Here is a 25,068-nt window from a genome sequence, read left to right on the forward strand (position 1 = left end):
TTTTAAATAATTTTATTATGAGGGAGTGCAGCCAGCTGCAGCCATTCCCCCTTATTGCAGCCTGTTCAGGTGATATTCAGCATCTGTGGAGCCTGGACAGATAGTATTAGGAACATGAAGCTGCAAAGTAAAAAGGGTTTATTTTAGTCCTATGTCTACTGGGTTTTGTGCCTTTGATGCTAGAGAGTTTTTCAGATGGGTGATTGCAGCACCTCAGAGTATTCAGCTCTGTTTTGCCTGTGGTCCTCCCAGGACTTTCTCAGACCCTAGTGTTTAGTGGTTTGAACCTGGATTGTTTACTGATTTGGCACACATACAGTTGAAGATTTTCTTCAATATGTGGTTCAGGATTAGCCCCAGTATTAAGAATCTGCATCGTGAACTGTCACAAAGAAATGCTGGCTTTGTCAACCTTGCACAGCTGTACTTTGCAACTGCCAAACTATAACAGTCCCTGTTGCCTGGTATTTATGCACTGAGTGGTGGCTTTCCAGTTTTAGAAATTTATCCATATTTATGGCACAGGAATGAAGATGATATGGGAAACAATAACACTTCCACTTTGTACCTTCTTTACCTCAGAAGCCTTGTAGCACTTGCTGTAAAAAACCTTTCTTATTGGTAAATGAAAGTACAAAGGCTGCAATTCTGTACTGCATATAGTATGACACAGTTTGCTGAATGACTTTAACCACAGAATATAAAAATATTTTCCCAATTGTCATTTCACAGGGTAGAAAAAAAGACTGCAAGATCAAGTACTGTTTCTTTCTCTGATTTCACGAAATTTCATTTCACTAAAACTCAGAGATAAGCTTATACTCTGCTGTTTTTCAGACTGTTAAGGAGGTCTTTTTCAAAAAATGTTTCAAAAACTGACATTAAAGATGACAAAAACAAAAAACAAAACCAAAAAACCTCTGTCTTTCAATTATTTCTAGTTTTCTGTTATCACTTCAATATCTCTCTTGTACAGGTGCATCATTGTGCACAGCTTTTTTTCATGCCCTGGCAAGAGCAGTGGCAGAAAACAAAAATATTTGCCAGCTTTACTTAAACAACAAGAGAATTTATTTCTTTGTATTTGTTCCATGTACACGAGAGTATACAGGTCCACGCTGCCTCCATCACAGGAATCTGGCACAGGCAACTGCTGTCAGCTAGCAGCCAAGTATTTTCTCTAGACTACTACTGCCGATAACAGTTTTCATTGGCAGTGAATTTGTCTCCAGTCCAAAGTCTGCCACCTTCTTCCTTATATTGTGTTCATTAACCTCATCCTCAGACTCCCACCTCCTCTCAATTAAGCATATATAACAACATAAAAAACTAAACTCCTTTTGTCTGCAGCAGTTCAGCTCTGCCTGAAATTACTTCACTTTTATTATTACTTCAAATAGAAAGTAGCTCTTGGCTGTAAGAGTTTTCTGTTGCAGCTATTGAAAAGAGATTTGAACATGAGCATCACTTGTCCAGACCAGATCAGAACATCAACAGTCTCTGATCTGCACAAAAATAGGTGAGGGAAAAAACAAATTAATTAATCCTTTTGGAATAAAATAAGTCTTCAAACCGTCTTGATTCACTTTTGAGAATTAGAAGAAATAATCTGTTATCCAACTGCTTTCTCCCTGTAGTGTCAAACTTGGGACCTGGGCCCATGTCTTGACATGTTGCCTCTACCCTGTGAAATCAAAATGTGTAGATGTTTAGCACAATCTTTGCAATGCAGAAAAAAATTAAAATTCTAGAAGTACATATTTTCTGCCTCTTTAAAATGTACAATGATTACTGGGTCTCTTTCCAAGGGCCTCTGTGGCTGAGAGGTTATTTCTGTAAAATAGGAAGCATTGGTACAATTTATTCCTGCACACTGGGATAAACTCAGTGAGATGCTCATCTCACTTGCAATTATTTTGGGAGGAATTATTTTTGTCACTGAGGCTGCAGGACAATTAATATCAAGTATATATAAATGTCTTGAGATTCAGGAACCTTGTAAAGTACATTCAGAAATGCTCAATTTTAAATATGAATGGTGAATGGCAATTAGTTTCTCAGTTAGTGAAGGATAACAAAACTCAGAAATTCAAGCTTATGTGAGAGCATGTTTATCCTGGATCCTAAAATTGGTGAGATTTATATTGCTAACTTCTCTGAAGCCAGGACTTCATACTAAAGCAATTCTTCATAGACTGGAAAGCAAATTGTTCTCAGATATGCACATTGTTTTTTTCCTACACAAAAGAAAGAAAAAATCTCTCTCTTCTAACTCACCACAGAAGAAACTTCAACAGATGCACTTGGATCCTATATCACACCTCTTAGTTGTTTGCTGCCCATACTTTTATATTTACTGATTTTCCCAGCAACTTCTCCAGACAAAGGACAGATGGACCTTTAAGCATCGCATCTCTTGACATTCAGAACTTGACATCTACAGTACCAAAAGAAGCCAAACTGGAGAAGTACAAATCTGAGTGACAACACTTTTTGAATAATCTATTTAATTGTTTAAACTCACCTAGGCTTGGAATTTCAGTTTCTAGTTTCCATTTCCCATAAGGGTTTGCTTTTCTATTGTTTGTGACACTGAGGCACCACGGGTTATGAGAAAGGATGAGTCAATTTATACCCCTGTCTCAGGTTTCCTCCTCTCTCAACTAGCTCGTCCAATATAATTATGTATTAGGCAACTTTATGTGGATTTACAGATGTTATTAATTCTAATGATTCCATGGCAAATCTTTGAAAATCACAAAGAATCACCTACATATTTTGATAACATAACTTTGATAATAGAATATGTAAGTCTGTTCTTGATAATTCAGTATATACGAGCATTCACAACACAAATGAATGATATGACAAAGATGAAATATACATACATGCAATCCTATTTTTAAGGTCACTTGCAAAGGGACCTCCTAATTAACTGTAATAATTTTACTAAATAATGGAAATTTGGAATATTCTACTTAAACATTGAGTTTGTAAGATATTACCACCTATTAATATATTTATAGAATACATTCATGTGGGAAATTTCACCTCTAAAGCCTCCTTGTTCTGAATGATGAAATATAGACCCAAGATTTTATTATGTGGAAGTACTTAACCCAGTTTCAAAAATGAACATTACTTTAAAATACATTTACACAGTAATTAATCCCTTCATGTAAACATAATGATTTCACAGGATTTACTCTTTGATTACAATAATGTATTTCTTCCTATCAAAAATCCACATATATTTAAAATCCATAGATACCCAGACTATTACTCACTTGAAATTTTTTCTACCACTGTGTGGGCAATGAAAAATATAAGTTTTACTACTTATTAATTAGTTGAAATTTCTGTGCTTTAGTGGAAGACAAGAAATTATAGAAGATGGGACACAAGTTGCAAAATATCACAAAATTTTGAAGAGCATAGGATTATAATTCAAGTTTTTAGGAATTAATTCACAAAATTTTATGTGATACAATAATATGGTTGAATCTTTTAGCTTAATGTCTTATTCAGCTTAGATGATGGTATCTAACATCAATTTTAAATAGCAAACAATATTTTTTGTACAGGAAACATTAAAAATACATCACAAAAGAATGTTTCCTCTATACTACACTTGACTGCATCATTCACCTGAGGTAGTAACTCATAATCAAGTAATATCTCAAGGGTGACTTTTCCTTCTTGCCCCAGAACAGATGCTCCACTCAAAATAATTTCTTTGGAGGACTTGTGTTGTATAAGCAGGGAATAATTCAAATTTCTTTTAGCTAGAGTAGACCAAGAAAATGAGTCTCTGTTCCTGTTGCTAGGTAGACACTGTGGATATGGCAAAATGTCTGGGTCATGCTCCAATGATTTCTGCAACTTTGGTGATACTGAATAAGATAATAAGATAAAGTAAAATACATTAAAACACCATAAAATAATTTTTTAAGAAAGCAACATGAAGTATAAAAATAAACTTCTTTCCCTACATTCCAAATAGTTGTCCTGCTGGCTTGGGACAGCTCAGGTTGAATTTGGAGCTAGAAGGGATCTCAGGAGACCTCTAAAACAGAGATATTAAAGGATTCTTAAAGGAGGGTTGATGAATGAATCAAACCAGATTACTCAGGCCTTCATCCCACGTAGTAAGGCCTTTTTAATCCAATCATCCAGTCAGGCTTCTGATGATCTGGTTGGCACCAAGTTGTATCCATCTTGGATGGAAACAATACTGGGTGAGGGGGATGAGAAAATAAGGAAATAATATGTCTTTCATGGTCTTGGTAAGTTTCCTAAAAACAAAACTTTTGGATTCGGATTTGGAGAAAATGGCGACAACGAGAGCACAATTTCTTTCTTTTGTTATGTTTCCAAGTCATCCTAGATAAGTTGTCCAGCAGCTCTGGAAATTTTTGATCTCTTCATCAGGTTCTGAGGAAGGAGTCTGTAACTCCTCTGCCTTAGCTATGCTCCATGTAGGATCTGCCCTGTTTGTTTTTTTCAAGTCTGGAGGATCTGTGGGTGTGCACAGGGACAGAGAGACAGAGATGTTATTGTCTGAGAAGCTAATGTCAAAATACTTGTCAGTGACACCCTGGAGTGCCTTTGGATTTATCTCTTTTCAAGGCAGCTCATTTCAGATTGTAAAATCTGATTCACAAAACATTCTGCTTATTAAACATTCTGCACTGGACTGTGAGGAGAGGGCTTGCTCCTTGTTCATTGAATACCATTTTAGAATTTGATTAGCCTACAGGTGAAAGAAGAAAGTAATCAGAGGGCTGTCTACAGAACTGAGAGTTTTTAGTCCATTTTAGTGGATATGTTTTAATGGGAGATTTGTACCTAAATGCTTATCAAGATGTTTAACTTTGGGTATTGATATTTAAAATAAATCTTCCAGGCCCAGAGCTGTAACAAAACTGAGCTATATACAATATTATCTCTTGCTGAAGTGTTTCAGCATGATAAAGAATGGGTACATTTCTGTGGGAGAAATGAAGCTGTAGTCCTGTCTTCTTGCAAACAGAAGAAGATTCTTATGGGAAGGTTATATTTAAGGAATCTCTATTATTCAGCTGTCCACTTACAGCCATTTAATATGAATTTTCCATGTGAAGATATCAAAATTTTGATTATTTGGGTTCATGCAGACCATGCATACATGTTTTTTTTTTTTTTGTTTTGTTTTGTTTTGTTTTGCTTTGTTTTGTTTTGTTTTCTTTAGTTTTGTTTTTAAGAAGCTGTTAAAAATTTCAGCAAAGAAAGTGTGCTTTGGCTTTGAAGCCCAAAAGACTTGTTAAAAAGGTTCTCCGATATCTTACATATGTAATATGTATATGTTACAAATATGTATTACATTAGCTTATGCATACGGTAGAGTTTATAAATGACGTTTTGCATACTAAGCTTTATTAAATGTCAATGTTGTTGTATTTTTCCAATGAAGAAGAATACAAATCCCTAGATAATATTTATTTTTTTATTCTAAACATATGAGTCTCAGGAAAAATGTTACACCTCCATAAAGGACTTCAGACCTGACACAAATTCATAAGACTGAGTGCAAATTATATAAATTTTTGACATCTTAGTTATCTGTTGCTTAGTTTTCGAAAATCTTTGCTTGCTGTAATTCAGAGGAGCTCAACTTTTTGAATGAATATATTTTAATATTACTGTGATGACAGTCATTGACATAAAAGTTGTTTTTGTAATAATGTCTTCTATTTCATGTTTTATGGTCTCAACTGATTTTTCAATTTTTGAGTTATTTCTATTTTTCTACGGATTTAGAAAAGTTCAATAACTGCTCTGTTTCAGAAGAATACAACCTGAACATTTTCTACATGAAGAAAAAAATGGAAAAAATATTGAAATACTGAAACTTATTTCAGTAAAAAAAATCAGAAAAATTCATTGTTAAAATGAAAATGCTTAGGTTTTTTTTTCAGTAAAATATTGTTTATTTTTAATGTTAAGTTCTCTAGCATGTACCAGCCGTCTCACTTGACCTCTTCTAGTAAAATTAGGTCTCTTTGGCATCTAATTCAAAGAAAGGGTTAAAAACATTCCATTCCTAAAATGTCAAAATGAAATTTTTCATCCCAGGGGTTAGTAGTTGCTTTCTAATTTCTAATTTCTCTTATTTTCTCAGAATGTACAAGGGAAACTGGCTGACCTTTGTGCAGCATTTGTGTTTCTATGGCACTGCATTTTTGAAGAAAGAACTTTCCAGACAGTGTTGCTCTGAGTGGCTCTGCATATTGGGTGCAAATCTTGTCTCTGGGATGAACAATCTGTAATTCTTTTTGGGGTGATAGCAAAGAGAGAATTTGGCATTCTTGGCTTTTTCAGGCTTGCCTGCTATCAGTAGAACAGAGAACTACTTGAAAGGTTGGCAGTGGTTAAGGAACAATCTTTATGAAATCACAGACTTTTTCTTTTTTTCTCAGTAATGTATAGCTGAGTGATAAGAGGCATGTCTCAAAAACTGGAAACATTTTGATTTACTGTTAAATCTATGATAGACAAAAAGACCAAGCCTAAAATAACAGCTAGTTTAATAGATTAAAATAAATGTTTGGTTATGGATGAAAGTGGAATTTAATTAAATTTAGAATAGGGAAAATTTAGGGTCTTACCATTTCAAATATTTTGTTCTATGTGTATAGGAATTGTGAAAAAGAATGCATTGTGCACTGATGACATTTGCTAGGAAAAAGAGTTTGAAAGACATGATTATTTTCAGATAGTTCCTTTCAAATTTGATAGACTTAAAGGAATTTGAACTACTGTAAGAGATGATTGAAATAAATTATGAAGAAAAGGTGGACACTTACATACTTAAGGGTAGTATACCTTTGTAAATTATACTGTGTGGTTTAGAAACCTTGAATGAAAACCCTTTGGAAGTAAGTTTAAGAGCAATTAGCAATACAAATTGCATCTTGAAATATATAAAATACTTTATTTTGGCAGACATTTAGTAACAGCTGCTGTACTTAGAGCAGTTTCCATTAAAACTGTTTTCTCATCACGTTCCTAAAGGTGCAACCTTTGGAGTTGAATACTTGATCCTGTCTAAAAGATGCTTTTTCAATATCAGCCATTTTTTAAATAATTATGAACTTTTCCTTACAAGAATACCTAGAGCAGGATAAAAGGAGCAACAATTTCAAGAAGGATTGCAATTGTTCTCATTAAATATGGGCCTACCAAAAAATAGGAAAATGGCATTAATTAACTTTTATTTTTCCTTAGTGTTCTGATGTCTTATCATTCATCATTCTGGTGTTTTATTTCTTGTATTGTATCCTGTATCCTTTTAATATATATAACCTTTAGTTATAGTTACTAAAGATGGACAGGTACTATGGAAGATGATTTAGCAGCATAAAGGTTAACCAACCAGTTCTTATGGTAATGACTGTGCAAAGAATCCATGAAATGATTTTTTTTTAAGTTGCATCACAGTACTGGACAACATAAGAACGTTCGATCTGATTATGTTGAAAAGTCATTTCTTCTCAGTGTTTGTGTATGTATCTGCCCTTTCTACTGTTGTATCTTGCCTTTTTGTTATCTTGTATATTTTTTGAATTTCTCTACTAAGCAGAGATTTTCTGAATCCTAAAATTGTCGAATACACTGCCTCTCTCTCTCTGTTCTTTTATTACATGTTTTAAATTGTTAATGAAAGTAATGATTACTTTCAGCCATTTGGCCATGCAGACCTCACATGGCCTCACTCAGACCATTATTTTGACAGGTTCCTTCTCTGTTCTTTGAAATCAAATCTGGCATCCTGGAAGATAGTAATTAATAACACTGGGATAGTGCTGGTTAGTTGTTTATGAATTCTAGAGTAAACTTTATTTGACCTTAATAACTGGTTATGCCTAGAAGAAACACTTTCGTCCCCATTTTTTTCTCTCTTTTCCTCCTTTTTCTACTCTGCCTTCATGTAAAGTGCTCTCAGGCCACACTAAACATTAAATATATAACTTACTTTAGACATATCTATTTAATCTGATGTTTATGAATAGATATAGAGCAGGACCCAAAGTGTCTTATCTAGACAAATTCTCAACAAATATGATGTGAGATATAAATGCATGTAGATTTTCTTCATAATTTGCTTTGGCCATTGTGTTTCTACAATCTTTTTTTTCTGCAATATTTGTTCTTTTTCACTTGCAAACCCTTTTGTTTCTCTGTCATTCTGATTTTATAAAAAATTTCTGCTTAACATTCTCTAATAATTACTCTGGATCTAGGTTTTAGTCCAAAAGTTTTTGAGTATTCAATTTGATGTTTAAAATTTTGATTCTTATTGTTGTATTTGAAAAAAATTCCTTGCAGTTAATTTTTAATATAGATTCTTTCAGTAAGGTGCCATGTTTTACAGCCTGATTTCAGTGAGATCTTGCCTATTGATTGACTACATTTACTCAAGCTAATATCTTATTCTATTGCTTTCGTGGGTTTTTTGCTTATTTTTTTCTTAATTATGAACTTTATTCTTTACTTTCTTCCAAATTGCCTTCTGTCTTTAAATCCTTGTCAAGGTCCTGCATATTAGCTAGTATGTAAAGCAGCTCTTCACAAATCCTTGAGAGGCTGTTGCTTATATTCTTCCATTGCCTGTATGAAGGCTCATACACCGCAAATGTCATGAAGTTTGATGTGAAGGTCTGGGCGCTGCAGCTCAAAAGCAACCTGGACATACTAGAGAGAGACCAGCAAAGGGACAAAAACCAAAGTGATTGGAGAACCTTTCCTATGAGGAAAGACTGAGACAGCTGGGATAATTCACCTCAAAGAAGCAGTAGCTCAGGGCAGACCTCATTAATGTACAAAAACGCCTGAATGCAGGGTGCAGAAAGGATGGACCCAGGCTCAACAGTTATAGCCACGATAAGGGTAAGAGGCAAGAAGCACAGAGAGCAAAACAGGAGATTCTCTCTGAAAATCAGAAAATCACATTTTTCCTGTGGGGGTGGCAAGAACAGGTTACCCAGGAAGGTTGTAAATTCTTCATCCATAGAGATATTCAAAGGTCATCTGGACACAGACCTTGCCAGCTGGTCAGAGTGACTCTGCTTGAGTGGGGTACCTAGACTAGATGACTTCAAGACATCCCTACCAATCTCAATAATTTTCAGTTTAAAAAGCTCTATTCTAAAAGCAGAATTTGAATGCTGGAAATATTTCTTAAGATCATACATAGGCAATAAGGCTAGAGTAAAATGGTGAACATCTTTTAATTTACTAAGTGTTGCACAGTAAATGGTCTCGAATTTTTTAAAGAAAAATTAAAATGTGGTAATGAAACTAAGCACTGCATATAATGCATGTATTCTAGGATGTTAACCAAAGGTTTCATAGATAGAAAATTCTGGCATTTCTTTTTTTTTCAGTTATTTTTATATTTATATACAACTACATTAGATTTTTTAAAAATATATTTAATATGTGACAGAATTTATATTGAAAAAGAAGGTTAATACGGGGCTTTAGATGACAGGAGAAAAGAAAGGAACAACAAAGTTTAAGGCATAGAAAAGTCAAAAAGAGAAACCTTTGGGAGTAGTTTCTTTACACAATACCCATTAATGCATGTAGTAAATTTCCAAGGTCAACAACAAAAGTTAGCAGTTTCATAAAGGAGCTGAGCAAGAAGTTCCTGGTAGACAATGCTGTCTTTTTTTGCTAGGAATGGCAAAGGACAGTTCAGGATATTTTCTCATGTTTCATAGTCCTGTTCAAACCACATTCATCTTTTGAACCCTCTGCTCTATAAATGGGTCCTTTCCAACAATAATAAAAATCAATATGAAGCCCATTAAAAATGCACAATGTAGAAGATTAATGAATTAATAGCTATAGTATTTTATATAGCAAAGAGAGCTGTCCTATATAGAGGCACAGCAATTTTGTGTGAGGCCAGGTTGTACTTCATATCTCATAGAGATGGGGACAAATTCCATCTCTCTCTTCTCTCATTACTGTGAGGCAGAAGATTTTAGTATGAGTGTGCTGCCACTGCCTACAGGCCTCTAAAGGTAGGTGATTCTCTTCATTCTGGAATTAGGACTTATTTTTTACTTGGTATATTTTTTTGGATTATTGTACTGAAACAGTGTGTTGGAGCTAAAATATAGCTGCAGTTGAAGCATTCGTGTGAAATTTGCCTTTGAAGATGATCTCTTTCCCCACAAGCTTATAGTCTAAATACACAAGTAAAAGGGTGAAGTGACTTGCTCAAAGATGTATACCAGATGAGGCACAAACTGAGAACACAGTTTTTTGCGCTGAAGATTTCAATATTTTTGTAGAAAATTTGTCACTTTTGGGCCAGAGAATAAACTCGTAGTTTATTTATGTACTACTAGGGAGTTCAGAGTTAGACCTCTTGTCATTTTTAAATACAATTTTCTCCAAGCACAGCTGGTATTGGTCAAAAGTCTTTGCTGGACTGAGCTTTAAAATATCTCAGGCATGGAGAAAAAAGGTTGGAGTAAAAATAATTTAAATCAGAAAGGACTTATATGCAGTGAAGTGGGACATGAGCCACATTCAAAGTGAGTATATTATTCCCTGGATGTGTAGGTGTAACTCTCTTGTGTATATTAAAAATGATCACTTACAAAATGATTTTAGATATATTAATGGAATCTATTTCTGCTTGTCAGATGTGACACCTCACATCCTTAAAGTACAAGAATGGCAACACTCTCTTTGCTCTTGACAAGTGAACTAAAACGGAAATCAAAGTATTTCTATACACACTTTTCACAGGAATTTTCCATCTTAACTGAATCAAGAATAGGCACTTTCTGATATTCAGAAATATCTGCTGAGCTAGAGACTAGTAATAATCATAGACAAACCCACTAAGTTTCTGATAAGGTAAAAATCAGTAAGTTGTGATTTTATTGGTATTATTTTTGGGGGGGGGCGGTGGGGAAGAGGAAGAGGAAATAATGAAAAGTTTTTGTTTAGTTCAATTTTATGCCATTTATAAAAAGCAAAACTACTTTCTTTTCTTGCCATTCTAACCTGCTCTTATTTGTCTGGTTAAGACACTGTAATTAATTTTCCTGAAACCCCAATTTATTCATTTTTTCTACTTTTCTTTCGACTAAAACTGATAGAAAAACAAGGTTGCAATTTGGTCATATAACTAGTGATGCAACAGCTGCTGCATTAGTGAGTGAAAGATCTCTCCTGACTCAAGCTAGTAACAAAATATAAAAGGAAAGTGCCTGGCAACCAAATAGGTAGTGACTATAATGTTGTTGTGTAGCTTGTCACTGTTTTAAAAAATTTTGTGTTGCTATTGTATTTTTTTCAGTATTTCTTTTAGTCTATCCTGTAGTTGTAACATCTAGCTGATGTTAGCTTTTGTTTATGGACGCTCATGTTTGCCCTATGTATACATAAATGGTGTGAATTGTTATTTGAAACATGCACAACTCTCATGTCTCTAATGCATTTTATTGTGGTTGAGTAGTACATTATCAGCAAAAGATTTATAATCTGTTAACAAAGCTGCATGGAACAATGTTTCATTAAGTGTTAAAAATATATATATTCTGCATGAATCTGCTTCAACTCAGATTTTATTATTAATATATATATATAGTGTACTCTTGAATAATAATTTGAGTAACGGTGAATAATCATAAAGGTAATAACATAAGACATGCAACTGTTTTAAATGATTTACAGCAGCATAAGAAGAAGTTGCTTGCACTCTAATGCCTGAGATCTAGGCAAAACAGAAGCACCCAGGAATATGTATCCCTATTTAGAAAACCTGTGCAAAAGAATTTTTGTTTGTTTACTGTTTCAAGTAATGGCTAGTGAACCAAGCTTTAATAGACTGATACCTGACCTGATATACTGCAATACAGTCAATATTTTAATTTTGAACTGCTGTTCTATGGGCAAGTGTTGTGGCAGGACTTTCCTAGTTCAGAAGAGTGAGAGGACTATGCATAGTAAAGAAGAAAACAGAATCCCTCCCTCTCTTTTATTTGCCCAAAAGTAATGAATCACATCAAAGCATGGAATGTGGTGTTAATATAATTACTTATTATTTTGTGAATTTTCAAAATGAATAAATCATGCTCATTTTGGAATAGTATACCATGTGGAATAGTCACACAATGTGCTTCAAGAGATTAAAGGTTTCAACCAAAATGCCAAGGGGCTCCCAAATGTAACAGTTCAGAAATAGAAAAATGACAACAAATATTAGTTTTTAGAATCAAGAATGAAATGTCTTTTTCTGAGAAAAAAGATCCACCATGACAGAACCATGTGTAAATTCTGAAAAGTTTCAGCCTACACAGAAGTCCCAATTCCCAGCACATATTGATAAGCACATATATATTCACTCCATGGGTTCAGTAATTTCAGTTGGGTTTTCTTAATGTGACTTAGAATTTCACCTGAAGATTTAATCTATATGGAACCTTAAAGAGATAGAAAATATAAATAATGAAAAATGTAAGAAAAAATAAATTCGTTAAATAATTGCAATTTATACCTTGAAGATATTTTTAGTATTCCAGAAATCATATCACTCACACATTCAGTTAGATTCAGTTACCATGTACACAATATATACTCATGGAGTTGGAGGTAAAAGATGTAATAATGAGCTTTGCTCAGATAAATAGGTAAATAAATCACAGACTGGCTTAGGTTGGAAGGCACCACAGTGCTTCTATCTGGTCAAACCCTCCTGCTCAAGCAGAGTCATCCTAGAGCACATTGTACAGGACTGCATCTGACGGCTCTTTCTCTCCCCAGTGAAGGAGATTTACTCAGTTTGATGTGCAGTGATTACTTTTTTATAGGAGATTTGTGCAGTATTTCTAGTAATAGGTTATATGCTCTTGTGAAGAATACATACAATTGCAAAATGTTGTTACTTTAAAACAAAATATGCTTAGCAAACACATGCACTTAGCAATTTTGACAATGACTTGTTTTACATAATAGAGCACATGCTTTTGTAGGAACATATTTGTGTATTGAGAAATAAATTAATTATTTTGCTACTGGTCTCTAGAGAAAATAACCACCAGAATCCAACCTTATATGTTTTAAAATTAAATGTCACAGATCTTCAGAGACTATGCATATTGAAGAAGTGATTTCTAAAAGAAACTAACTGAAAAGATTAATGACTAAATTGTGTTATTCAAAGACCTGTTTGGTGGAAGAACCAAAGCAAATCAATGATTTTCTGGTTTTGCTAAGTACTGGTTGAGCTGCTCCACCTTTTAGGGATGTCATGAATTCAGAGTACATGCAAACATCTTGAACTGCCAACTTTTCATGAAATAGAGAAGGGTGTATACGATAACTTTCTTAAAACCTAAATTTTCTTGCATTACAATAAACATTCATCCAAAATATTTAATTAACTATCTTTTCTTATAGTCTATTATAGGAATTAAACTTAAGGAAGTAAAATCAACCATCTATTTCTTTTTCAAATAAAATAGTTTTAGCTCAAGGAAGAAATAACCACTGACAGATACAAATATTTCTAGATATTGGCTAGTTAAATAATGCACTACTATAATTTTAATGGGCTAAGGAACTAAGTATGGAACTAAACATTTGAAAGGAAACTTTGTTCACAAACAAAGGTTGGTTTTCATTCCTTCTTATGTTATAGATACGAAATAGAAATTACTCTGATGATCTGCTGATCATCACCATTCATATTTCATGACAATGTATGCATCTAAGTAAACATGACTATAACTTTATGTCTTTCCTAATTATCCCTTGTCATAGTAACAAAGCAATACCTGTGATCATATAGTGTCTGTAGTTAAGTATTATCTTTCTGATGATCAGCCAAGAGTCAAGACAAATAACATTAGTCTGGATACAGAAGGTTCCAAATACATTCAGATAGGATGTTCTGGCACTTTCTCAAATGCAGAAACAAGAATCAGAAAGTAATAGTCAGTGGCGAAACCATACGAAAAGGCTGCTCCTTAAGTTTCTAGATGACATTCTAGAAAGCTGTGGGTAATTTAATACTCCATTCAAAAAAATACAGATAATCTCCAGGTTTGGATTTCGCTGGTCTTTAAATAAATAAAAATCTTCTGAGTTGTGGACTTTTGCTTGACAGAAATGTAGAACCAGAAAATGCAGACTTAATTTTGAAAGAAATTACCCTGGATTGGAACTAGTTTAAATTCTCTGCCTATATGCAGTTATATACTGCCTCCAAGCTGAAGTAGCTTTTTTACTGGTGTACAGGAGAATCAAGTGTCCAAAGGTCCACTGACCTCTTTCAATTTATATTCTTTTTTCCTCTTTTAAAATGGTAAAGTATGGTCTGTAAGTCACTTTTCAGAGATAAGCATGTGTGAATCTGACAGTATAATTTTGCCCTTAATAAACAGAATTTATAGTGTAAGCTGTTTCAGAAGCTGTGATAAACGAGATAATTGGACATTATTCCATATTGTAACACAGACGGCCAAAATTATACCATTTAAGACACTCAAGAGGATCTGTTTGACTTCTTAAAATATACTTTTATAATAATGAAATCTAAAGCTTATACTGTTCTTTACTGACAAAGGTATTTTGAGAAAACCATCAATTATAATTCTGTGTCTCTGTAAGCCAGTTTCTATTGACAAGAACATTGAAATAAAATTCAAAGCTTAACTTGTAATGGTGTTGAGAATTCTCACATAAAACACAGCATTATTTCTTTCTTACTGACTTTTTAATTTCTTTTATGTCAAATGTATAAAAATCAATATTCAATAAAATAAAAAATGAATAAAAATCAATGTAATATTCATTATATTGCATATATATTATTCTGTGATATACAGGGGAAAGGCATAAATGAAACTTAAAATATGAATACAAACCTTTACAGAGGGCTTTGAAATCTTGTGTGTCTGTGTGTATATAGTGCAAGAAAATGTACATTTTGAAATGAAAGTACAAACCACTCTGTATTATAAGTCAAGATTAAGGAATACTCCCAGTTTTGCTGTACTTCTACTTTCCTGGTATTTTAAAAGCCTGATGATCTAAGAGCACACACATTTACTTATCTTTCAAAGACATAATCACACTGTCATCCATTTCAGTACCACAAAAGATGGATAGCATAACATGGACTTAAAATGGGTTCATTAATTATCAAAAAGATAAGTGTTTCATCAGGTATATACAGCAGATAATATTTATCTTTTCTCATAGAGAAAAAAGATTAAAGTAATTCTTACACACATACTAGAAAAGAAAAAGGCTATACCACTGAAAGTTTCATAAAGTGACACTAGATAATACACTCTGCCACTAAAGACAACCTTACACAAACACAGCCACAGATGCCTTCCATCACATTCAACTTTGGCAGTTAAATACCAGATGAAACCATATATTCCAACTTTAACTATTTCATAAACTTCCTTTTGTTTCTTAGCAATTACACACAGGGACTGCTTTTCAAAAGTTAGTGTTTCTGCTGCAGTATTTGATAACTACTTGATAGATATAGAGTAAATAATTTCACTAACTGTATAACACAATGATACGTGAAAACAAATACCAGGACTGCAACAGTCTCTGAAAGGAAATATCAAGTCCATCTAGCCATAATTAGTGAAACTGCTATGTGAGGTAAAGAAATACTACTATAACTCTGTCAGAAAAGAAACTGACAAAATAAAACAGAACTTGGGTTATTCTAACATATTTAGCAAGTCATGTTGGAAACCAAATCAATAAGAAACAGAAAAACCCCTCATGAGAAATAACTGAATAAAAATGCACTATCATGAACTGAAGAACACATATTAAATTTTCAATTATATTAAAAAAAAAAAAAAAAGTGTTTCATCTTAAACCTTTCCTCTGGACAATCTACCCAAAGTTGATATTTTGCAGATACAATTACCAGTAAATGAGAAAAATCAATAGGAGAAATAATTTCTCAGTTGTGATTTCCTAAAGACTATGTATGATGCTTATAAAGATATTATTTCACTGGTTTTATTTTACCTTTTTTTTTGAAAACAGGTTTGGGATAAATAGATTTTTACCTATATATATTTTTAAAAATACCCCAAACCCAAAATTCTTTGAATTGTAGTGAGCTTTATGCAAGTAACACCCATTTAAGGGAATGTTTTTATTTTGCTACAGATAAATATTTTAACACTTGTATATGTCAAAACCTTTTTTTATTTAGTAATTTGCAGCAAAAAGAGAAACATTGCCCTCAGAAACATCACAAGCCAAAATCTCAAAACAATCCCTCTCTCCTAACTGCAACACCATCTCTGGAGTGAGGAAAAAAAATGCAGCGTTTAGAAATAATCTTGTTCACGACTTTTAGATTTGGTTCAGTGAAAACGCAGTGAAATCAGTAGCTTTACTGAATACTGGATCTTTTTCCTAATGTGAATCAGTAAGTCAGTTTGCTTACAAGATTGCATATAATTTATTACACATTACAAAACAGAATTAATGCCTAATTTTCCTTAAGGTAAAATTGAAACTAAAAAAGAAGGTTGATTTATATACTACTTACAAATAGATGGTCTTTTCCAATATTTGTTATTATCTGTCCCCACATACTTACAGTTCTAACAATTTCAGAAATAAATTTAGATAAGAGTACACTTAAAAAAATTATTCACTTTGAAAAAATAATTTTTAAAAATCCTCAATTTTTGTAGTTTGTCAAAAATTCAGTCCCTATAAATTTAGCAAAATATTTATTTAGAATACTTGAACACAGCAAATTACATTTGTAACATGTAATTTACATGATTTAAGGGCACTCATTGAGGTGAGAATACAAAACATTAGAATACTGAAAGGAAAACTATTAGGAACTTGCATCAATTTTGTATGTTGCTCTATCTAGCAGCATGTTTTAAATAGAATTACAGTTTGCTTCCATCATCATTATTGATTCATCCAAATGCCTTATGGACATCGATAAAGAGATCTATCGAATCTTAATGGCAAAAATGTCAGGAGCAGTATTGAAACTTACATAGGTCAGTGATTTTTAGCATCAGTGACTTCTTGAAAATGATGCCTTGACAGTTTGCTTTTCCACTGCTTCAAAAGAATATTTTAATGGCACATAATCTTTTATGATGTTCTAAACATATTAAGGAAAGGAAATACAGTTTAGTTCAGGTCTATACTTCCCAAAGCTGAAAAATTATGTTTATTTCCACTTAAAACAGCAAGCCCATCCTACCAAACCTTTCAAGAGATATATAATAATAAATAGAAACCCTCCAAGGGGAGCAAGTTTATTTAAGTCTGAATGATAATGTCATTCATATTAAAGGATTAAATAATTGAACATATACAGAACTAAAAATGCATCACTGTTTAACTCCTGAGAAATTAAAGAAAAGCTCAATGTTTAAATTAAAGTCTATATACATGCCTTCAAATATACAAAGTATGCAGAATAAGGAGTGCAAAATATAAAAGCTTGATATTGACTAAATCTTGGCCACAAAATATTACCAAAATTTGAGCTGGTGAAGTGTATACTGGTCTAACCTTGAACTGAAGAATATTTTAGATGAGTTTTTCAAAAATAATTTGATACTTGTGAATTTATTTAAAGTAGAAATAGCTGCTTCCTTTTTTTTTTTTTTGTTTTGATCTATGTTTACAGTCAAATCAGTTTCAGAAACTGAAATGAAGCTTTCAGATTGAAACATTATTATGTTTAAAATGACATACCTTTTTTTTTTAACCACATACATGCATACTATATTCAAACAACATAGCATTTTAATACCATGAATATTAATGAATTTGACAGTGCTATTTTGGGAAAATGCCAATGACATTCATACACACCAAATGTATCTCTGCAGTCCAAACAGAAAAAAACCCACATAAAATTGCGAACTGGATTCAGCAAGCATATAGTATGAAGAAGTTAACTCGGGGATTGCAAAGTGAATGACAGCCTATTTTCTGCTGCTAACTCAAGATTAGAATTGGCACCTACCCTTATGCTAATGAACATCTAATTAGAGACACCTCCTATTCAATAAACTGCTCTCTTATCATCAGTTAGATTACCTGACAAGCCCTTTCACTCCAGTTCTGGCCCACCAAGAATCTTCATTCTTTTTCTTGTCTTCTTTTCTGCAAGAGAACTGATCCCGCTTAATCCCTGGAATAATGTATCTCCTCTTGTGGAAGAGCTGGTTTCCCTCTTCCCCTTTTTACATCAAGCTAATGGAGCCAGTAGGTATTCTATTGATCTTTCTCTATGTGGTTTCCTCAAGGATTTGACAGACTTCCTTACAGGTTAAACATCCAGGCTTTCTGAAGTGGCTATAAAGCTTTGGTTTTGATTTTTCAAACTTTTTTCTCAAACCCTTGCTCGTCCATAATCTTTAAAAGCTCAGTTGATGTCATGCAGAGTACAGGCTTATTTCTTTGCTGAACTAATCTAGACACTGTCTAGTGTTGAGTACAGTTGTCTGATTCAAATCTTCTGTTACAAAGCAGATGACATCTAGCTAGATGTCATGAGAAGAGACTAACAATGACAATTCACTTATCCCTTAGAAAGAATCAATTCTCCCACAATGCATCTGTCAGAGAACTCTCACTCAGTAAAAGCAATTTTTCTAGCTGTCTGACACTGTAATTGCTCTTAAATTTTCAATGAACGTTTTACAAGAACTCCCCTGAACCATGATGAAAAACTTAACTTTTTCTAAAAATGAGAGGCTGACAGGATGAAAGAGGTCTTTCTCTTTAAAGCTTTGCTTGCTTCAGTAGGAATTCTTTCATATCATCAACAAGCTGTTGAATAGAGGATAGATTACTTTCCATTTATTTCATCAATCAGATTAAAGGCTCTCCTTCACAATGCCCTTTAAACAAGAGCTGTTTATGATGTCCTCCCAGGTTCTACTTTAATGTAGTATTAAATCACCCTGAGCAAAGAGGCAGGCAAAGCATATAAATATGATGAATATCTGACAACATTTAAGCATTGCATACATTCAGGTCATTTTCCTATTTCTTGTCACTCTGCAAAAAAATCTGAAATCCCTCCATCGTCCCAAACAGATATTAATGATTATTTGTAATTTTGATCTGCCTATCATCAAAAAGGGAAAAAAAAAGAAAAAAAATTATATAAATAGATATATAGATAGACACATGATAGTTCTGTATCTGAATTCTTCTGAGAGTGTATGCATGACACTAGCACACAGAACTGCTCAATCACACACATATTTAATTAAGATTTAGTCTGAAAGATGGATTCACTTGTAGATGCATCTCTGTTCTATTTTCAGCATACATAAATATTGCAGAGGAAAAAAAATTATGCACTTTTTTCATTTTGTACACACTGAAACTGTCTTATTAGTATAAGAAATATGTACCAGCTGCAGGCAATTGTTCAAGAATAATCAATAAGACTTTTGGTGTTATTATTGACTACATCATTAGAGGCACCATTCTTTATTATCTAGGTAATTCCTCTATTAAATAACAGTAAGCATATTAAGACAGTAAGCATATAATATTCCGTGGCACACCATGGAATTTTGAAACAGCAATGAATTCTGAAATCTTTATGTGTCATGATATATTTTAGTTAAGTATTTAGGCATTTTAAATGCCACCAATTCATGTTAGAAATGGGGAGTTCAATCAATAAACATAAACTATTAAATAACTTGCATATAATCAACACTTAAATAGCAAGACCATACTGAGAATAAATTTACATGTTCATGAGACTTCTAGACTGTATTTTGGGTGGCTTTTTTTGCTTCACTATCAGTCATGTAACAATTCTGAAACTATTGTTAATATGCATATGATATGTATTCACATTAAAAATATGCATTATTTAAACAAACATGATTGATTTATTATCTTGAGAAGATTTTTTAATTTAACCTACCTTTTGAAATATTTTCTTAATATTAACATTGAAGTGTCCAGTATACAAGATGATAATAACTACTAGAGTTTATGTTAATGTGTTAAATGTATGCTTGTGTATTAGGAAGCTTTTTGATTGTACTTGTTATAAATTATGGGAGTGGACATGTGTAACTGGAAATCTTCCTCCAAAAAAAAAGGTTTTCTTGATGGAAACTATACATTTCCTAATAAAAGGCGGTGATTGTCATTCCTTTTATAGAATAAAAATAAGAATGCATAACTTATTCCCTTCTCCAAATCCCCATTTTAATAATAACTATAAAAACACATGCCTTTACAATTTGGACTTCTTTCACAAACACAAGGTTTCTCAGTCTAATTGAAAGTGGTGTTTTCAGCTTTAGTTCTTTACACATACAAACTCATCCTGCATTTGTCCATTTAAACATTTTCATATTCCTCCTTTTTCTGTTGCTTTCTGCCCATGTGTGTTACATTACTGTTTGGTCTGCTTCTTCTCTTTTCACAGTAAATTTGGAAGAGCTAGAACATCTTTTGCAGTCCCCATGAAATAAATAAGAAATATATTTTTGAATAAGGACTCTCAAATTCCCGGAGAAATTCTCTAAGTTGATTCACTATTGCTTTCGAGGGCTACTTCCATGAGCAAGTGTAAAAATTCATCTGTTTATACTTGTGCCAAATGGATCAGTAAGTTAGTTTCTAATTAAAAAAAATAAATTCTGTGGTCTTATTAAAGTTTTGTATTCTGAATCATCCTTAACAGTCATAATGCACTGATCTCATGTTAGATCAATATTTACCTGGAGAAAATGTTGAGAAAAAGAAAGTGTTATCCATTTTCAACTATAAAATATACCTTGTGTGTAAAAATTGCTAATTTTGACAAAAATATCAGCTAGAAGTATTTTTGAGAATAAAGAAAATATTTCCTAGAGTGAATAGTTTTAATTGCCAGCAAACTAACAAGTAGAATAGGGAATGCCATGTGGAATTTTAATTTTTCTGGTGTATACTTGTCTAATTTAAGAAAGTAGAAATGATGAAGAAGAAACTTAATCACAGTTTTATAGAAGTCTGTGGTACAAGTAGATAGCTCTGATCTAGTTCAAACTAGTAAATGAGGAATTATTTGTCTTGTATGAAAGAGTGAATCTTGCATTTTGCAAGATAAAGAGAATAATTTCTTCCTAGATGTGTTGACTAAAATCCTAAAAACACTATCAAGAAATATCACTACTCTTAAAAAAATAAAAAGAAAAAAAAAGAAAATATTGGTTCTTACTTCTCTTATCATTTAGACACCTATTAGGAAAAATAGATTTTACATATACTTTACAAGAAAGTATACAAGATACATTCTGATTAACACTTTTGCTTTGATTTCTTAACATTTATTTTAATGGCTTTAGCTATCCTTAAAAACACTATACATTTTCTCATGTAGAAGTTAGAAGAGAGAAAATTTTATTTTTCCTAATACAGTGTTATAATATTTATAACTTATTATATTTTCTAACTCATTTAGAAAAAATAGGCAATATGGACTATAATTTTCTGGATGTCAATAATATTTCCAGCATGGACCACAGAAGGGGAAAATTCTGGAAATAAGTCACCTTTTCTATCTGTAAACCTATTCTCTATCAGAAAAGAAAAGCAAACCCAGTAATTCTAGCAATGATGGTCAACTTTCCAAAGATTTCTCTACAAGAAGTGGTGTGATGTGTGTTCTGAAAACCTTTTTACTCTGCTTATTTTAGAAAAACCAAGTGCATTTATTTTCACTTGGACACTCCCTGCTAATAAATTTGTTTCTGGTTTTCCTGAAATCAGCAGGATGATTTTAATAAGAGCAAAGTTCAAGAAAGGGTCTGTGGAGATACTCATCTTTAAAAACATAAAATTAATGCCCTCCATTATCACCAGTAGGAAAATTCACACACTTTGGGTTAGACACATATTGAACTAGGGCCTGAAAATTATACATTTCATATAAAGGAGATGCTAAGTAATCTCACAGTATGAACATGCAAGTAGGAGGAGATGATGACTGTTATTACAGATATTCTTTCAAAATATTTCAGATCCAGACATTTTACAGATAAGAAAAGTATGATCAAATGAAACAATTTGTAATTGAGGAAATGTTATGCTAGATTCAGTGTAATTTCACTTCTAAGAAAAATACTTTCAAGAAATTTGAACCACAAAAAAAAAAGTCAGTTTAAAAATGTAGCAAGAAATACCCACATACTTAAAGGGCATGAAAGAGTGAAGGGAGTATGTGATGAAAATGCTGAAGGTACCTGTATGCTGATTTTGATAGGGATGCTGTTGCCATGTGACTTTGCACCATCTCCCCCAAAATCTCAAAGAACAGAAATTAATACTAAGGGTGAACAATGAAGATGCATCATGAAGATTTAAGCCATGTGGAAATGGTGAGGTGTTATTCAAAGTGAGATTTTCTTAGGCTGGAGAAGTGCAATAAATGTCCGACCCTTCAAACATTTGTCCGAATTCCAAACTTCTGTGGATTCCCTCATCATTTGAGTTTTATAACTTTGTTATTAATGCTTTGCTGAAACAGAAGCAATGGCCAGGCTCATCTTTGCTGAGAGTGAAAACTATAGCAAGCCATACAAGGTTATACTTCAGAGTTATACTACAGAGTTAATTGATTTTACATCTGGCCCATCAATTGGTTTTATAAAAGTTGAATAGTGCCTTTGTCTTCACCTTAATACTAAAGTATACACAGAACATTATTTCTTTAGATCCCTCATTAAATCAATCAAAATTAAAAGAAAACAGAAAGCTATTTGAGCTATTGGAACTCTATAATAGCAATTTTATTTAGTATCTCTAAGCACAAGCAAACTAGTGATTTAGAGACACTAAAAACAAAATCCTACTTAGGATGCAGAGGCTAGGCAAAATGTCAGAAAGAGAAAAATTTTTGAATTAAGAAAAATATAATAATTTTAAATCTTATTTATATAGACACTTTAAGATTTGAAGATATATAACCATTTATGCTATTTTCTAATTGAATTTCATTATTATATTTGTTTTCTCAATAATTTTACAATGATGTCCTGAGATGCAGAAAAAAATTCCGTTCACATCATACACTTCACAGATCATTATCTGAATGCATAAACAAATTTTCTCTGCATTTCCCAGCATTGCATTTACTTTCATTGCCAGTCAATAAAAATAACCATAACTAAGGAGAAAATATTAGCTGGGAACAAGAAAAAATTGACAACATTGTGCATGTAGAAGCTACTCCTAGCTTTTTAATGATATATATTTTCTTGGAAGATTTATTTTCCACTATCAATATTCCTAAATTGGACAAAATCAAAACCACTATAATTATACAATTTGCATTTAAAATTTCCTTATTATTTTTAAATTTGATATGACCAGATTTAAGCTGGGACAGAGTTCATTTTCATCCTGGTAGCTGGTACATTGCTGTGCATTGCATTCAGTGTGAGAATCATGTCGGTGGCACAGAGATGTCTGGGATGTTGCTCAGTAGTGCTCGCCCTAAATCCAGGACATTTCAGTGTCCTGTGCTCTGCACTGCTCAGGTGCCCCAGGGGCTGAGGGAGCATGGCCAGGAGAGCTGACCCGACCTGGCCAAAGGGATGTTCCATACACAGACTGACATGGCCAGGATGTGAACTGGGGGAGTGGGCTGGGACGGGCTGGGCATCGGTCAGCAGGTGCTGAGCACCCATGTCACTGTGCACCACTCACCTCCCTGGGGTTTTATTCCTCTGTCTCTATTTACTTATTTATTTATTAATTATTATTATTATTATTATTATTTTTTCTATTAAACTGTTCTTATCTCAACCCACAGGTTTTATGTTTTTCCTTTTACCCCATCCTAGTGGTGCAGGTGGGTGGGTGAATAGTAATGGCTGGGGTTAAGTCACAGGAAGATTAATCGAATGTTTAAAAAGGCTTGGGTTGGATTATTCGAAAATGTATTGATTCTGATAATGAACTCCCTTGCTTTAGAATTTCAAGATATGTTTTCAAGACATTAATTTTTATGTATTTTATGTTCTTTCCATCACAGCACAGATTTCCTGGAGTGTCAGTGGGGATTGAGAATCTCCAAAGGGTGCTTGCATTGGTCCTGAAGTAAGTGTTTAAAGCCTATGAATGAATCCATGGACCTTTGAGAAATCAAGCTTCGTTAGACTGGATACTTTTCAAAAGCTTATATTATAAGCTAAGATATCTGTCAAAAGTGTACAATGAAAGTTACACTAAGACATTTCAAATGTAATTTTGGTATATTATGAATTGTCATTAAAATTAATGCAAAGCATGTCAAGAAGGAATATCAAGAATATAAAAAAAGTAAAAGTGAAGGAATTATGCTAAAGATGAACACTTAGGATGTAGACAGTAAGATTTAAAAATTTAAATTGTGCAGATAAATTACTCTGCCAAATCCCTACAGTTTTTCCAGCCTTTTAAAGGGCACAAGCACCTAAAATTTTCTTTTCTAGACCAGTTGTCTATTTTCTGATTGCCAATTTCACCAAGTTGAACAGCTGCAAAATGTAGAGCCAAAAAAGTTGTTTGTTGGGAAATTGACACTTGGAAAGGCTCTGGGAAAAGGTATTTGTGAGCAGCTAATCCAATTGCTTGTGTTGGCTCAGTTCTAGCAGGTTCTTCTCCACCTCTTGTGAACAGAGGACCGACACAAGCAAGAATTTAAAGTATTTGCATACCAGTAAGTTTACATCCTAACTTTTTTGTTTTAGCATTTTCTCTGAAAATGGAATAGGAAATAAATTTTTACAACTTGATTGCTGCCTATTAAGAAAAGCATAAGACGGTTAAAACTTCTTTAAAGTAGGAGTTAAGTTTCCTATTTTATGTAATTCCATACCAATAGAATGGGTTTGTCCATTCCAAGGCATATTGGTAAATTTATGATAGATTTCCAACAAAAGAGATGAAAAATTCTGAATGGCATGCAAATTTAGAAATGAAATGAAAAATAAAAACCCAATAAACTGTACTATTTAAAAA

General features: G+C 33.0%; 1 long non-coding RNA gene across 1 annotated transcript in view; it reads left to right on the forward strand.

Annotated features, from left to right (window-relative positions):
* Positions 1 to 6,001: 6,001 nt before the first annotated feature.
* The window catches only part of LOC146763835 (uncharacterized), a 35,305-nt gene continuing 16,238 nt past the window's right edge, over positions 6,002 to 25,068 (forward strand). The window contains exon 1 of the long non-coding RNA XR_014951734.1: positions 6,002 to 24,165. This is a non-coding gene — a long non-coding RNA (uncharacterized LOC146763835). The remainder of the gene's footprint in view (positions 24,166 to 25,068) is intronic.

The sequence above is a fragment of the Lonchura striata genome, chromosome Z, assembly GCF_050655825.1.
Source record: "Lonchura striata isolate lonStrDom1 chromosome Z, ASM5065582v1, whole genome shotgun sequence".
In the NCBI taxonomy this organism is placed as follows: domain Eukaryota; kingdom Metazoa; phylum Chordata; class Aves; order Passeriformes; family Estrildidae; genus Lonchura; species Lonchura striata.